The sequence below is a fragment of the Drosophila sechellia genome, chromosome 3R (assembly GCF_004382195.2).
Source record: "Drosophila sechellia strain sech25 chromosome 3R, ASM438219v1, whole genome shotgun sequence".
In the NCBI taxonomy this organism is placed as follows: domain Eukaryota; kingdom Metazoa; phylum Arthropoda; class Insecta; order Diptera; family Drosophilidae; genus Drosophila; species Drosophila sechellia.
In genome coordinates, this window is record NC_045952.1 from 5,654,790 (window position 1) to 5,671,440 (window position 16,651).

Sequence of the window (16,651 nt, forward strand, 5' to 3'; positions counted from 1 at the left end):
TACATTTTAGGTGTAATTTGAAGTTTTAGCTTATTGATGCCAAACATGAGAAACACATTTCAAAAGTATAAATATATTGTGTATAAACAGTATAAGTGAATTGGAACATTTGGCTAAAAGGTCGAAAATTCGATTATCTAAAAAACCATGTCCATTGCTAGTGTGCTTACCCAGGGTGTTTGAGGACGGAGACTAAGCTGCCAATTTAATAAATGGCCAAGCATTAATTAAATCGGAAAGGAGAGGGAACACACAAGAAAAAGGGAGGGAGGACTGGAGTTGCGACTTGAGTGATGAGACTTGATTGATTCCTGCCGAGGGCCACACTTGAGGTGCATTGTTGCACATAATTGTGGCTCTGGCCTTGGCTGCACATTGATTTATTTATGCGGCCGCACTCCTTTGTCCCCTGGAATTTGTTTCCAATTCAAACTTAATGAGAATTTATGCCTCTTCAGCTTTTTGATACCACTCGTTGTTTGTTTTGGCTCCGGGTTGTTTTGGCATTAAATGGCCTACTAATTGGCAAGGTGAAAACAATTAGCTGTCATTTCTTGGAATAGTCAACAGAGAGTGAAGCAAAAACAGTAGCAGGCAAAAAAACCAAAAATGTCCTGCGGCATTCATCAATCGGAGTACGGAGAGAACTCAAACTGGAAATCCAGTATCCTATGTCCCATAGCCCAGTGAGTGGGCTGAGAATCCTTTACCGTTCTAATCCCTTCACTTGTGCCGCCCGAAGGCGCGTGGGCGTTTTCGGTGGGCGTGTCGCTGTTTCCGTATGCAAAAACGAAATTAGCAACAGTAGACGCAGTTAATTGTTCCGCTTTGTTTCGTCCTTTTCTGCCTGCAAGGGCCTCACGAAAAATGTGGGCATCGTTTTAGGCTCTAATCAAAGGGTTGAGACAGTGGGCCGGGCCGTGTCCCTTGACTTCTGTTGGGATAATCCTGGATGAAAGAGGATGAGACTGGATTATCCCAAAGGTAAAATATGCCTTGACTACCGCTGCGTAAAGTCAAAAGTTAGGAATATTGTGAAGATAGAAACCTTGCCTCTAAGCCTATAATGAAAATTGAGAAATATTAATGAAATTGAGAATATAAGCTTACAAACTAATTAAAAAGTACAATAGTCAATTATGTTAACAAGAAATGTCGACGAAGCAAATACATTATCAAATAAATTATATTATATTATATTATATTATTATATATTATATAATTTTATTCTCACATTCTACATATAAGACCTATAGCAAACATTGTGAAACTTATTTAATTTGTTTTTGCGAGTTTTTTTTAATGCCGAGAAGCAAAAGTATCTGCGGTAATTGACATTTGATCATTAATCAAACTGCACAATGCAGCAGGACGCTCTTCTTTTCATTTTATTTCAGACTTTTTCTCTCGTTCTGTTTCTAAAATTTCATTCGCGTTGAAAGAAAAATACTCGAATCGAAAGACACATTTTTTACATTATTCCTTCCGAACTTACAAGACTTAGCCAGCGATACTATTGTCAACACCTTTTTACTATACTAAACCTTCTTTTTGTATATGTTCTATTCACGTTTGTCACACTACAATTTATGAATGACGCTACTCTGAAAAGAGAATATTCAGAATTTAACTGTAAGAAAGATACTAATTATAAGGTAATAGATGATCGAATTCTGAATTTAACTGTAAGAAAGATAATAATTTTAATTTTAAGCTGATCGTAATTTTATTTTTTTTATTTTATTTTATACTATATACTTCAGTTTTTCTCTATAACTTGTAAGACAGTAGTTAATAGAGAATACAATTTAAAAGCTGATGTTGCAGAAACCATTTCTGTTTTGGAGCGGTTTCTTTTACTGTGTACCTATCATGGCTGCCATCTGAAGGCATTGTTTTTGCTACTGACAGCCCCTTGACAAGGCTATGGCAGCTGGAGAAGACCTGAAGGGTCCGTAAATCCCCATATATGATGTGTGCTCTCACCCTCATCGGCCACATCCACACTCACTCGTTCGTCAGCCACCCTCACCCTCTGATTTCATACCACCACGGTGCCAGAGTGAAAGTTCCCCTTGAACGGAATCCAAAAAGGACCCAGATGAAAGTAGCAATTCCAACCATTTGCAATTCTTACCCTCGTTGCGGAGTAAGTGTGTCTGTGACAGTGGCATTTTTGATAAAATTTTATTCCGTTCACATAGTAGTCAATGTCATTTCAGCCGCTCGCTTAGTTCTTTGCCACGATGTTATTTTTTATGTCCTTTCCTGATTATTTCGTTGACGTGCATTGTCTCAGGCTCAACTAAAAAATATATACATAGATGCGTACACACACTTGAAAACATGTTTTTCCTAACAGATTCTACTATTTACTATGTTATTTTGCAAGCCTTGACTTTTTTGTATTTTTATTTGAGCAGATATTTTCACTTTACGAACTCTTACACAATATTTAATGCTCCCAACTGTTGTTTTAGCTTGACAGCTTACAGGATGTTATTCGTTTTTATTTATATATCATTCTTTAATTTACTGAGAAAACAAGTTAAAATCGCTGTTTATTTACATTGTATTATTTTCGTTCGAATGCATAATGACATTTTCAAGCTTGCTTACAATCATTCGAACTCGTGCGGTCCTACAAATTCGCTTCGTTTTTATTCGAACTTGATTGTAAAATGTAGAATGTATCAGCAAATTTTACACGCTTAGCTAATACACAAACCTGTACAATTTTACAATTTGAATAATCAAAATAACAGAGCTCAAAATTCCCTAGAAAAACAACCCCTTATAAAAACCAGCGACTGGCACAAAAGTTCAATATTTTCAAAATTAGGTACAGGAAACGAAAAAATAAGTACTGCTTGCTTTTCAACAGTAATGTACAATTTAATGTTAATGGTGCTGATCTATGTTAACGTAATTATGAAATTCTTTTTCAAATTTATTTACAGTGTAGTTTGGCAGGACAAAGGCCAAAGAAAAACAGAAAAACATGTTTGAAACGGGTGGCTCTACAAATAACAAATTCTGCTACCGAAAAATTTTTATTTTGTGACTGATTGTTATATGGCTCACGACTAACTACATGTTCTATGAACCAACTTTCAATTAGAAGAGCATTTTATTTTACAACGACCTTTTCGCTAAAAGAAAACCCACAAAAAGTTAAGTTTTTTTCTAAATTAATTAATTTGTTAAGATTATACGCCTGTTCTTTCCTCTATTTTGAAAACGCTTTGTGAATCGCTAGTATTATCGATCTAAGTATCGGTATAAGAGAGTGTCTGTAGTTATTCGGTCAAAATCCAGGTCCAATTTTGAGACATAGACACTGACTGGTAGTCATAATTGTACATTATTCAAAAATATGTACATATATGCGTACATATTTGGTAAAAGTAAATTGCTTAAATTTACTTAAATTAAAAATTCTTGAAATTGGATCATTTTTTACAGTGACCTCACAGAGAAAAATCAAAAACAAGAAAATATAGATTATTCCTTAATGACAAGTTCCTATAAAATCATCGTTTCCGAAAACTTGACTACCATATTTATATACAGACATGGTTATTCTTGCGTAGTGATCCTGACCAAGGGTCAAATTTATGAAGAATACTCTTTATTTCCATATGACAAACTTAGCAAAATTAATTAAGAGTTCTAAGTTTTACCGAGCATTTTCGTGTACGTTGAACTTCCTCGTCCAAAAAGAAGATTGCACCGTCTGTACTGACTTATTCGTGACATTTCGTGGCATTTCGTAATGTCAAAAGCTTATAGACCATCAATAAATTATATGAAAAGGAATACCATGTATACCATATGCATCTGTGGGTGCAAGTCGAGAATAATAATATACTTTGTAATATGCCCTTGTAAAATATTTTTTATTTCAGAAGATTTTATTTACAATTATAATGTAGAATTTTTTAAAGTGATAAGTCGAACAAAAGAATAACTTCTTATATTATTTTCAAATAAGTTAGGTTCTTATGTGTATATGCCAGCAAAACGTTGCGTAGAACCTTGTCGAGTCATAGTTGACTGTTGGCTACTGCTGTTATTAATATCTAAATTGATTTCGCTAAAGTTTGCCAAAAGATAACAAATTATAGCTATATTCATTGAATGTGTTCCATTTTCTGTCGCTACTGTATGTGTCCTGCTTACTCAGACTGAACTTCCGAACTGCTGCCGGTAACGAAAAGGTATCCGTACATAATGGGCAATTCAAGTGGCGTTCTATGCAAATTGGGCAAAGTGCATGGACATTTTAGCCGAACTGCAAACTTTGACAATCCTCCCCTCACGAACACGACCAGAAATCGACGCCACACAATTGACTTGACCCAAATGCCTTGTTGAGGGGCAGACACAGATACTCCACACACATACAGCCAAGTAGCCAAGAACCGCCCATCCACACCCATTTGCGAAATTGTAATGGCAATTTGTATGCAAAATTGTCAGAATGTAAATTTCATGCAACACATCGAATAAATCGAATAAATTAAATTTAAATGAAACCCAAAGAATTCAGCAATAACAACGAAGTGTCCCATGTCCGGTAACAAGAAATTTGAAAAGTGCTGCTTAATTCAATTGAAGGATGTGAATATTCCTGGTGTCAGCAGATTGCACAGTGTATTTTTTGATGATTTTAATAATAAGAACTACAGTTTAATGCCTGCATAAAACATTTTAAATACGTCTAAAATATTATATTTTTCTTATGACTACAAAGATTAAATTATAGATTTCCCTAATTAGGAAATTTTAAAATACAAATTTATTTTGACAAAATATGTCTTATTTTTTTCAAAAAAAAGTCGCACATTCATCTTCATCATTTTTGAATAAGCTCTAAAATAGATTACATCTTATCATATCAGCAGTCGACTGTGTTTGTTTTATTTCCCAGCATAATCTGTGCAAAATCTTGTTTGCTTATTAGAAATTATTGACATTAAACACTTAGGCTTAAATATTTTTGATTATTAAGTTCATTATTTTGATAAACACTCTAAAATTAAAACTAAAACATTAATTATCGGTGAGCATGAGTGATAAGTTCATTGAAATTCGTTCGCCATTGAATCACTGGCATTGAAAAGTGAAACTTTAATACATCGTTTTCTTATCTATAAATGTAAGCCAAAGAAAATTGTGCCAAGACAGCAATTCATTATCATGGATTTTATGGTAAGCACTAAAAATGTGTTAGTTGGCAACAGTAATTGTTATTATTTGATTGAAATGAGTCATCCCAAAAAAGTTATAACAATTTTATTATCTTCTATGTTAATGATTTAAATTTCTGCTCCAATATTAGGGAGCATCATTAAGCTTATGTATGGTTTCTCACAATGTCTACTTTCTAATTTCTTGCGAATGCTGAGTAATTTAATTAAACAAATAAACGCAATCTTATCAAGAGAGTAATACATATGCACGAATTTGTTCACATCACCATTTCTGGCCTTAAAACTTATTTGTGAAATCACTTTATCGCTTGCCATCAGCTACACTTTTTCGATGGATATTGAACCACACAAACCTCTCTAGAACCGAATTTGTCCTTAAAGCTAGTATAAAACAAATTCGGATCTACAGGGTAGACGTGGAGCAAACTGATGAGGAACAGTCGCTGGGGCGAAATGAACTCCGCTGGGCAATCGCGGCTGCAAAAAAAAAGTGAAAATATTAATAAACATATACAATGTGTGTGTTCAAGGCGGGGTAATTTAGGCAGCGCCGCAATTACATGCGCCTCGGGTAAATTATATTTATAGTGCCACACGTGATGCGGCGGTGGCTAGCAGTTTCCTGTAGTCCTTTCGAAATTATGGAATGACCCATAAATGTGATTACAAAGCCCGCCGTGGCCTGCCAATTAAATCGAGGCATTCGCGGGCTCTCCGTGTCCGTGTTCGAGTCGGGGTTCCTGTCCGGAAAGTCACGGAAGCCTTTCGCCGGAGAAGCCAGCTCCGCGTTGTCTTCGCCCTCGCCGCTGGAAACCAACTGAAGCCAAGACCTCACCGAGTGACTCGAGATTAGGAGGCCGTCCGAAATACGTAGTGCGGAAAGGTAATGCCAGACCTTATCGGAAGAAGCGGCGATAAGATAAGATACGGCGCGATGTCTTCGGGAGTGCTTAGAGCGCTTGTATCTAATTGATTGCCGGGGGATTACAGCACTTTCTTCACGTCGATAAAATGGGTGCGAGGCCTGGAAATTGGATAGACACGACACCCATTTAATGAATGATAGATCTGCCCATGGGCTAGGTGCTAGCTGCGAAGTCTTCTGTTTGCACTGAAATCAATCAGTGAGTCGCCTTGCTAAGCTCCCGACCTGGATCGCTGTCGCCAGTCGAGGTTCCCAGCACTCGGCGGCACTTCTTTAAGCCTTCTCGTTCCTGCTCCAAATCGGAAAATTGGTGAATCGGTAACGACGTGGCCGATGATTCAGCACTAAGCCCTGCTAAGACTGCTGAGTAATGGCCAGGGGTGGAGGAGGACGGCGCTCCGGCAGATGCTCCGACATTGTAGTTCGGCTGTCCTGTAATCAAATTTCAATTAATTAATGACTTTTTAGCAGGATTCATTAGCACTAAGCGGCAGTACTAAGCTGGCAAAGTCAAAAACCTTTCGGGCCGGCGGGTTACGGTTACCCTAGAAATCCCCGGATTAGGACCGTAATGGCAACAAATCTTGCGTAAACAAAGGAAGGAGGACGAATCGCTTGACTTTGCACACCCTCTAGTGCTCCCTCTCTTTCTGTCTGCCTGCGGTGCCTCTTTGTCTGCAGCCCCTGTTGTCCTTTTTGCAGCCTCAACATGGCTGCTCGGGATTTTATTTCACCCCTGCCTCTCAGAGAGCGAGCGAGAGAGAGAGAGAGAGAGAGCGAGCGAGAGACGGGGCTCTCCTATGTGTACACACACAGGGGGTAGCAAGGACTTTGGAAGCGAATAAAGAGTAATATAAGGGTGAAGGACCAGGCTGGCGAAAGGCAGCTGGGACAAAGTCGCGCTTGCCTCTGTGATCATCCAGCTGAAGCTCGCTGCGAAGTGCTCCACTTTTCAGCACCTTTGCCAAATTATCGCCGTCTTGCCAAATCGAAGTCCGCAAAAAATATTACATCACCCCAGCCCAACAGCACCCCCGAATCAGAAATGCTAATTGATTTCACGTGGCCAGAAGCAAAAGTTAACGCGAAATCGTCAGGAAATACACATTCACGACGACCTCCCAAAACTCGCTAATGCAGCGCAAATATTTGGCAACATTAAATATATTATGGAAATAATAGATCTGTCGTTAATTTTTTGCACTCAAGCGAGCGAAGGATTTTTCGGTTGGGAGCGTATAGTTATCCAAACCGACAATTCACAGTCTTTGTGTACAGTCATGCCGAGATGCTAATGATAGAAAACGCACTTATACTCGGGTGTTGTAAAGTTATATTTTTATATATATGTGTCACCCCTTTTCGTTTTAAAAATACAAAACTTAAGTTTTTGCTTTTGAGCAAGACAATATGACAATATACAATTCAAACAACTAAAAATTGAGTCCACACTCACAACAAACGTAAGTTATGCCTCTCATGTTTAATTCGACAAATTTAATCGCCTTTTCATTGTAAGCTAAACATATTGATTATTTAATTTACAAAGTATTTCCCCGATAACTCCGCCCTATCTGTACCGATAAGTATGATGTACGAGCGAGTCAGATATAATTTCGGCAGTCTTAGAAAATTCCTTTGCTATTTGTACTCGCTGATAGATACACCGAAACGATTTTCAATCGCACCGCATGCTTTGGAAGTCCATTAATTACTTTTGACTAACCTAATAACTCAGTTATGTAAGCCTCACTGAATCAATTTGTTCTCTTTGTATGGCAGTATGTAGCTCCTCAGCGGATATATTCGGCTGTAAGATGCAATAACACTGGGAAGATACAAGGAGAAACCCCAGAGCAATCCCCTCCGGAAGTACCGCGAAAAGTGCAGAAAAGGCGAGAAAAGAATGTGCACCGAAAAAAAGAATGTAACCAAGATGCTCTTATTACTGCTTCAATGGGCGGAATTAGCGAGTACTCTTTGTAAGGATACTCTCTACACCATTTTCATTCATTTGCATTTTGAATCATTTTGATTATCCGCCTGAGAACTATACGCGGCACAGGACCTAGGTCATTTTCTTTAGTGTGCCCCCCCTCACCATCTGCTAACCTATTCCCTGACCAGACCCGTAAACCATCGACCCTCCAGCAACAGTTACGGCGGCACAAAGGGGCAATGACTGGCTACATTTTTGCAATGTTGCTTTTAGCACATGAAGAAGACAATTTCGCACATAAATCAAAGTCGCCGTCTTGCGGCGGTGTGAGGTGAGGGGAAAGGTAGCAGATCATTTACCTTGGTCAGTTCGGTGCCAAGTGTCACTGTTCATTGTGCTTGCACATCACTATTCAATCAGCGTTGGCCCACTGTGCACTCTGCCATGTTGAGTTGTATGCATCGAGAGCGGGGAGCTTCGGAGGCCAAGGTTGTTTCAGTTTACTGAATAATATTATTATCGCTGCTTCACCTTCCTGCCATTCGCCGCGAATATCGAGAGGCAGGTAGAAATGCTAAAAGAGAACTAAGAAAGAAATTCCGAAAACGGTTCGCGGCCCGCGATTTTTTTTTGCATTTATTTTGAACCTGCCCTGGCTTGCGGCATTTTGTATCTGTACATCTGTATCCGAATCTGTATAGGTAGGTATCCGCATCTTTACCCCATATGCATTGTATGGGGCTCGCATACCGGTCTGCGTGTCCGTTTTATTCTATCCCGATTTTGTCGGTGTCTGTTTGTTGTTTACAAAAATACGCGCCTTCCTCTCGCGACTCCGGTTGTTTTCTTCTCTTTGTGCATTTTATTTATTCTTAGTGTCCTAATTTATCTTTTAGTGGGCTTAATGAAAATGCGCGGGCAACAGAAATGCGCTACTAGGTGGCGGAGTACGTTTGTTCTGTGGAACAGAGGGCTATAAAGAACTTCTGTCGACAAATCGTTTCTTTTACTTAATAGCGCAAGATATTTGTATAGCTTTGGTGCAAATACCGCCAAGTTTTCTTCACTGTGCATTTCATGAAGTGCAAGTTTGCAGGCCAGCTGGATTCCCCTCGACTGGCTGATTGTTTGAAAATTTGCATGAAATTCCAATAAATATGTCATACTGCAGTTACCCCAATTTAGATGGAAGAAGTTCCCAGCCCAGCTCCTTTTGGTTTTAAGTAGTCATGGGGTTGATTGGGTTGTTTGATAAGGGATACTAAGGGTATGTTAATATCAGAAACTCGATAAGGGAATATGCTCATAAAAAAATAACAGCATGTGGCAAGGTCAACTTTGGGGTGAATGTTTTTCTCATGGGGTTTTTTTGGGGTTTCCAAAATGGTTGACTAATTTTGACCGCCAACAGTGGCTTGTTCTGACGTTGAAGCTAACTTGTAAAAGCTAACAGAGTGCCCGGCTGGGAATCATTAATTTTAAAAATGGAATTTAAGACCACTACTAGTTTTTGGGGGATTTTTTTCAAATGGTTTACTCCGTATCGAAATTTTAATTTATATACAATAGTAAATCTTACAAATTATTAAGCAGTATATAAAGCTTCTTCTTTATGTATTCGCTTGCCTACTTGCACTTTTAACTTATGCAACATGGCCTCAATTATTTGTTGACCCAATGACCCAGAACACTGGAAGAGGTTTCTCGTTAACAGTCAACAGATTTGAATCTGAAAACGCTTGACACTTTCCTTAGCTCTTTCATATTTATAAGCACGTTTCCTATGCAAACTTTTCAAAATTCATATCTAATCTCGGGCACTCCCTCTCACCAAACATTTCCCAGATTTGCTTGTAAAAGGTTTCATTGCCTAGAGGAATTTGAGACAACATTGCATGCAGTTTGTGGGCCATATGGACAATCCGAATAATTATACAACAGGCCAGGCAAATTTATGATTCAGATTCAGGTCAAAGCCCAACCAGAAAACAAACGAACTTGTTGGCACAGCCAGTGCCTTCATAAAGATATCACCCAAACTCTGAGACGAACAGGTCTCCGAATTTGTCAAAAAAAGCTGGCCCGCGGTCCATGGTTTCAATAGCCAACGTCAGCGAATGCATAAAATAGCCATAAACTCTTATTTGTTGTGCCTTTCCTATAAAGCCTGTGACCTAGCGAGCTTGGTTAGCCGTCACCTGCTCATTTGCTTATTAGTCAGTAGCTGGTTTTAGTTCGAACCATTTGCATACTAAATGAGCAAAGAAACAATTGGTAAAACGGAAAACGGTCTATAAAACTATTTGGGTTTGAGTGCAGCCGCTTTCTCCTACGAAAAGAGAGGCTTTCCGAGGGGCTTCCCCCAAGAAGCGAAAGCAGTGCCATATTGCCAGAAATCGAATGGCACGCACCTTACGCGCAGCCCCACTCAAAATTTGCACATCAGCTCTATGTAAAGGGTTATATGCAGCCACATGGAAAACAAATGTTTGGTCATCTGTATTATCCCCAGTGAGAAGTCAATACACTGAGCTTTATTGGTCAGGAGAATAAGTAAGTTTAACCGCTGAGCACAGCGCAATGGAAAGAGGTTGACGTATACGCATACTTTTATACGTATACTTTTATAAAGTATACGTATACTTTTTGTAAGTATCGTTTTCGAAGAACCCACAGTGTTATGATTGCCCATATACATTTTAAAGTAGATTATGTATTTCTAAACATTTAATAAGCAGCTGTGTCTCAGTTAACTATAAATATTTAGATTATAGAGCTAAATTTTCTTTAAATGGCAGAAATCACGTTGCTTACTTAACATTTTCAGCGAAACTTTTACATCATTTTAAAACCAAATATTTATAAGGCTTCAAAAAGTTCTTGGAAAAGTGCATTTATGTATAATGTTAACAAACCCGATTTAGACTTTGAAATATTATCAAGCTTGCATTTTCTCGCGGTGCATTTAATGTATTGCAACTCGCTATGTACGCACTCGCATCAAATGCAGCCGCCGCAGCAATCTTGGGGTTGGGTCACCATCTTCATCGCCATCAGCCTCATCCGTATCCGCAACCCGCTCCCATCCCGCGGCTTAACACTTTGCCACTCGACGTATCTGGACCCGATAATCGTCGTCTTGGCCTCCCGGTACCGATTTCACTGCGGGAACACGGTGGGTGGGTGGCCTGGAGCAGCTGTCGCCGCTTCTTGGGCACAGCCACTAATATTTCGGTATACTACTTAACCCATGCACTAAATGGCGGGACAAGTGTTTTGCACCAGGAGCTGGGAAATTGAAATTGCTAAACGGGAAGTTGGAAGTGGGAAATGGGAGAATGGAAAGGGGGTTGGTCCGCTTTGCCACGGGGTTGTTGTTGCTGCTGATAGCGCGACAACGAGGTTGAAATTCAGTTTCGTGTTTTTTTTTTTTTTTTTTGTTCGTTCTTTCTGCGCCCGACTTTTGGGACTGTAGGGGTGAGAGTTTAGGTCGCTTTTCGGTGTGTGCTCTGCGCAAATGAAAAGTGGATGAAAGGAGCACATTTCCGGGCGCTCGCGACACCACCACACTCTCGAACCGGAGCCCACACAGGCACACTGACGCAGGGGCGACGACGAGTCAGAACGAGGACAGGCGCAGGCTTTGGAAATGGCAATTGACTATGGCCATCCAGCTACCAAACCTTCCCGCCCACCAACCCACCTCCCCAAGCCACCCACTCAGCCCCTTTTAGTGCACATGCGTAGTGACACGGTGACTTTTGCTCAGCTTTTTTTTTAGAAAATTCATAGTTGTTTAAATGTAAAGTTTTGGATCATACCTGGTTGGAATGTGCTTTGCAGTTCAGAATTAAATCCGCTTTTTTAAAATTTGCGCTGGGTTGATAATTAATTTATTGATGCGACGGTATTTCTCGTCTGTATTTTCAACACTTTTGCACCGAGTTTCTGGAGTGTTTCTGCACTGGATTGGAAGTACTTTTTTCGTTTATTTCGCCGAGTTATTAATCGGATGGCCCAGGGATCAGGTCGCAGCCTCCTGCAGGATAATGGCCGCATTGCTGGTGCGACGCCAGCAGAAGCAGCGGCGGGCGATGGCCGCATTTTCTTGTTTGGTCTGTGAGCAGAACGCTCTACGTTCCGCCGCGCTCGGCGTCAAATTTCAAACTGAAACTGAAGTGAGCTCAGCTCACCATTTCAGCGCAGTCGACGTCCGCCGAGCGGTAAGCGGTGTTTTTGCCAACAGCCATAATGCCCGCTCTCCCGCTTCCACCGTCCCGCCCTTCGTCGGGATCTGAATCTGGATCTGGGTTGTGTGTGGCCCAAGTACGTAACTCCAGGGAGAGAATCGGGCCAGGAACGTTATATGGAGCAACCACGGAGAGAACCAGGCTGCAGAAGAGAGCCGCGCGACCACACTTGAAGAAAAATGTATGTATTCTTCCTACAGAAAAGTTTGTAATATTTTAATATGTATATATCATTCGAGTTTGATAAATTTACACCACACTATTTGAGTTCAGTCGTTTAGTAGTTTAGCTGGTTAGGTAATAAACAGATTTTTACTTACATATAATATATTTAATAACCCATATTTGTCTGTTTCCAAATTTGAGTAAATATTTTAATATATTTTTTAAGACCTTCCACTGTTAAAGTTTTTTGACTTTTTTCTCTTCCCTTTACCAAATGTAAATTTTTACAAAAGCTTTAAATGTTATATCCATATTTAATAGCAATTTAAAAATGTTCCGAATCAATGAGAAACAGTGCCCCTGATACGATTTCCGTGTTTCGTTTATGCCAAGTGTATTGTAAGCTGTTAAATGTTTCAGCTTAGAGTCTAATTATAAGCTGTTTTTAATTATGCACCTTGTTTAATTAAACAAAAAACAATTGTATTTTTTGCAGTAAGTGGATATACTTAAAATCATTCTAAGATGTGTAGATGTATAGTGTTAAAATTCTAGACCTGGCCTGTAAGTAAAACATTTAAGTAATAATATAAATATGATAATGTTGATGATGATGGTTTACTTACGTAAACGAATTTTTTATTTTTCTTCGACTGTTTCAGTAAGTGTTGGCATCTCCTGTTCTAAGTTTTCCAGGACTCTATTTCCAGAGCTCTCAGTTGCCCAATAGATTTGTGTGTGTGTGTGTGCGGAGGAGGTCCTCAGCCAGCGTAGCTCTCTTTACACATGTATGTATATACACATATCTGTATCCCTGCAGAACTCCCCTGCTCCCTTTCGTACTCTCCAACGAGCTGAGAGTCAATGAAACTTCTTCGTCGAAGGAGCGGCGAGTAGAACTCTCCGCGTGTTTTCAGAATGAAATCAAAGTGGGATATTTAAAGCCTCATTAATCAGACCGTCGCTTTGCGGAGGAAAATTCTCGCTAGGGAGACTCGAGGTCCTCAAGAGGTCCTGCAAGACCCCATTCACCGGGGAGGGGATTACAGTTGTGGGCGGAGTCGGGTGTTGATGCGCTCGTTAAATTAAAATTTGTTGCACTGATAATTACAGTTAGCCATCGAAGGGGACTACGTTAAGTCCAGTCATTTGCCAACTTCGTTATGAAAGCCGATATAACAAACATTTTAATTAGCTTCTTTTAAATGCGAAGAGGCCTTTGATTTTTATTTGGATCTCTTTGGCCAATAAAGAATCGGATACAAAACCATTTTAAAACAATCTGAATTTGGCCAAAAGTATATTATTCTTTATATATTTTATTCCTTATTAACAAATTATTGATGATAACGTTTGTAATTAACCAGTATTGGCTGCGTTTAACTGTACAATTACTTTTTCATCTCATTATATAAGGAAATATAAATATATAAGACATAATGTCATACGGAGTGTTTGTACCAGCATTAGGCAGATGCAATCAAAAAAATACCGATGCATTTTTTACGTTCGCCATTTGTTTTTTCAGAATCTGTCATAAACGGCCGAGAAAAATATGAAAAGAGGAACGAAGCGGTACTGCGACTCTAACGAGGAAAAGCCATTGTCACATTCTTGTTTGCCATTTTTAATTTATGACCCATATTTCCCTTCGGATTTTCTTTTTTAGGCAATGGCTACCTGAAATGGCCCGGACCTCCGGCCCAACAACAGGTAACTGGTAAATGGTTGCTAATGGTCGCAGCCTTGGTGGAATTTCTCCCTGGCACATCACCCAACGTCATGGAACTGTTTGGAAAACGTTTCTTGACTTTGGTTTATCATCTAAATATTTGCGTTTATTTTGTAAATTAGCATGTACACCAAACGTTTTCTCCTCTCGGGCCTTTCGTCCCTGCTTTTATTGTTGCATCGTGAGCGGTGGGGCAATTTGATGATTCGTCGTAATGAATGCTAATTAAACGCATTCGTTTTCTAGTTCACTTGGCAGGCGGTAACAAACAGCCAGCATCCATCCAAGTCCGTTGCTAAATCGACCAGAGCGGCCACTATTTGGTATCGGTACATACTATATGGACCCGTCTCCATTGTCTTCGGCGGGACAGGAAAGTGTGTCAAAAATTCTTGAGCGTATCCAATCGCAGGGAGAAAAAATAAATTAACGCTTGATTCCCACGTGCGCCTTATATATGTAAAGCATTTAATTTGATAAGTAGTCCATCTAAATGCGTCATAACTATAAGTTGTGCTATGCGTATACATAAGATACGTACATATGTTAACTTCGGGAAAGGTAATTCGTTTTTTTCTCTGTACCTTAAAGAGTTCCAACAATAAAAACCCGGGCTCTCCGTTTTGCCGCCGGAGTTTAGCAAACATCGGACTCTCTAAGAAAACTCTCAGTCACACATCCGTGGAGTAAAAGATATGGCAGTGTCTATAGATACCGAATGCAGAGGCAACGATGTTAGTCGCACAATTTGGGTATTTCCACGATGTCGACAGTAAATGGTAGCACAAATAAAATGTGCTAATTTCCTGAGGGTTCAATTAGATGTTGCTCTGACTACTGTACGATTTCTCTACGAGTTACGAGTTTCGTTTTATGCTATGCACGACTTACTAGTACAGAACATTTACCAAAAAGTATTGCCAAAAAGGTGATTTTATTTTAAATCTCATATTTTACCGAGGTTCATCTGAGCATGGACTTGAACATTGTACCTATGATTTAAGAATCCAACGCTTTACCAAATAAGCTATTCAAGCGCAGAGCGCGTACTATTTGAAAATGTTCCATTTATACGGAAGAGATAGAACGTACACGTTTTAGTGCAAAGCAGTACAAACCAGTTTAAAGCAGTACACAAAGCTTTCACCGCACGGTTTTTGTTTTAAGCATTTTAAAACTTTTTATAATATATTTAATCAAAAATATTTATTTTCTTGTAACTATGTTTTTTTTTAACACCATTTGGGCCTTAATTGCAGATTCATTGTTGTTATAACAGGAGATTCTCCAGTCCCAAGGCGAATACTTTCTGAATGTTTTGTAGTTTTATTGAGGGACAACTAATCAACACACTTACCGGTGAGCTCATTAACTAAGAAATCGTAATTTAAAGTATTAATATTATTAAAGGAGGGATATAAATACTTAATTAAATCAGTCCCCATATAATAATTGATGAATCAAATTTACCATAATAAAAAATAAATAATAAAAGCGGACAACAGAATGAAACAGACAACATATGGAAAAAATAAAATATATTATTTGAACAATTATAAATATTTTAGGTGACGCATGATTGCAAGAACAATACTTGCCGTTTACCTTATAAACGTATTCTGACTGCTCACGTTTGAATGCCCGGATAGCTCAGTCGGTAGAGCATTGGACTTTTAATCCAAGGGTCCAGGGTTCAAGTCCCTGTTCGGGCGGCAATCTTTTTGCCTTTTTTGGAAGTGTCGATTCGAAAGGCAATATCGAAATTATTATTATCACTTCCTTTTTTATTTTAGAAGCCATTTTATTTATATTGACAAAAATAATTAGCGATAATTTAATAAAAAACAGAAAAAAGGATACTATAGAAGCAAGAAAAAGAAATGTAGCAAAAGATTGTGGTCCAACCATATCGGTTGGGCTGATAACGGCAGTTCACTCCGGTACGCTGTCCCACTACTGCCTACCACGGGAACTCTTGGCTGCTGGTTTTCACCCCTGGCCCGGTTCATCCCTCCTTAGCCAACCTGAATGCCACGGACTCCTCCATGGTACCCATATTGATGGCAAGCTTAGTGCGGACGTTCCGTCAACATGAGCTAGTCCGCTACGCAGTAGATCCCAGCCTCAGGCCATCCCACAATCAGACCTCACAGAAGCGTGATTACAGAAGCTGCCAACCTTCCAGTCGAAAAGCGTTTGGCTAAAACTCAGGCACACGCCTCCGGCTTCTATTCGGTTTGGAGGGAACTGCTTTATCGGTGCACCACTCCATCGACACGAAGCAGTATCGGTGACCGCGTTGCCAACTGCGGTTAATAGAAGCATTTGACCAAAGCAAAATACACCTACTGGCCGAAATGGTCGGTTCACTCTGAGACTATTATTTAGCACCTATTTTGAAGTACGGGTGTCAAATTAACTGTG

The 16,651-nt window shown here is 39.4% G+C and overlaps 1 long non-coding RNA gene and 1 other non-coding gene across 3 annotated transcripts; both read left to right on the top strand.

The window, feature by feature from the left end:
• Positions 1-6,481: 6,481 nt before the first annotated feature.
• LOC116801471 lies at positions 6,482-7,322 on the top strand. 2 transcript variants are annotated; one of them, XR_004362034.1, is made up of 2 exons: positions 6,482-6,559; positions 6,610-7,322. It is a non-coding gene; the product is annotated as an uncharacterized LOC116801471 (long non-coding RNA). The 2 variants fall into 2 exon arrangements; XR_004362035.1 differs by having other exon boundaries at positions 6,613-7,322.
• An 8,544-nt stretch (positions 7,323-15,866) lies between these two features.
• Positions 15,867-15,939, top strand: Trnak-uuu. The gene has a single exon. It is a non-coding gene; the product is annotated as a tRNA-Lys (tRNA).
• Positions 15,940-16,651: the final 712 nt, after the last annotated feature.